Here is a 1,411-nt window from a genome sequence, read left to right as displayed (position 1 = left end):
AACAGACATATATTTACTATCTACATCTCCTAATATATACTATGGTATCTTATTATATACCCTATGGTTTTTTTGTGGGAAATCTATAGCTACTAATAAAGTACAGAGCGTTTCTGCCCGTCTGCCGTCATATTTTTTTACAAAAGAGCCACCCGCGATACCACATTAAGTGCCCTTTCTTTTTGGGGTTCAGCCCAATTGCGGCAGCCGCTATCTCGCACGCCTGGGCGCTGATTAGTATTTCATGTTCAGCTGTAGTAGGTCCAGTTCGATCTGTTTTTCGCCTGTTAGATCCTTGTTTTTATTATTTATAGAGAATATGTTAAATATGATTATACTATAACTTTGCAATCGTAGCTCGGATTAAATAATTTGGATATGTAATTTGATCAGAAAAAGGCTTAATTTTCAACTGTGCTATTATTTGTTCCTGTTAACCACTTTAAAGTTCCGTTCAGGGTATAAACTAAATTAACCTAATTAACTGTTATGGTGTTTTTTGGGAAATGCTAACACAATATAACTTTTATATAATCTTTATATATATAAATATGTTACGAGGGTCTATATGTATCAGAGGGAGTATAAATGATCAATTTCAATGGGTATATAGGGGTAATAAAAAAAAAGAATAAAGGGTGTGATCAGTAGGGATAAAAAAGAACGAGAGAACTAAAAAAATATGAAGGAGAGAATAGCACAAATGAATTGATATTAATACCAAGGGTGTGGCATACAAGCAATGCAATAATAAAAAGAAATTAATACCAAGGGATGTGGGAGGGACACACATATATGTGTTGGTGTGCAGTGTGCGGCCGTTATGTGCAACAAAAATAAGAGCGTTGAGTTGTATGCAACAAATTAGGGTCGTTTCGCTCATACACAGACAATTAATTTTTTTTAATCTTCAACCATATGCAAAGATGACCTAAAACACATTTAATAGAATATTTTTATTGAGATTTTTCTCGCGGCTTGCTGCAGATTCCAAACATTGCTTCAATCTACAAATAATGTATTGGTATGAAAAACTGAAAATTGGGCTCTTTAAAATCAAAATAATTGTACAAAAAGTATTGTATGTGTAGCATGCTTCTTAACATATCACTAATATGAATTTCTGTTAGATCTCAGTGTGCGTCTCTCTGTCTGGCCGGGCACAATTCAGGTGTTGTTGGGCCATGCTGACAGATATTTTAGTCACATCAATTATCTCTTCCGTTGCAACGCACGGGCACGTATGTATAACCTATGATTCTGGTGCTTTTGAGGGGTACACTTTTTTCCAAATGAGCCGTAAAAGTCTCATCCTGGGCCGGGCCGGGCCGGGCCGGTGCAAACGGATCCAGCAAGTGTTTACCCGTGAGAGATCCTGGGCCCTGCTTGAGAGAGTGCCTGGGCTTTTCTC

The sequence above is a fragment of the Triticum dicoccoides genome, chromosome 4A (genome assembly GCF_002162155.2).
Source record: "Triticum dicoccoides isolate Atlit2015 ecotype Zavitan chromosome 4A, WEW_v2.0, whole genome shotgun sequence".
NCBI lineage: Eukaryota > Viridiplantae > Streptophyta > Magnoliopsida > Poales > Poaceae > Triticum > Triticum dicoccoides.
The sequence above is the reverse complement of the archived record's forward strand: the minus strand, read 5'-3'. Positions refer to the sequence as shown.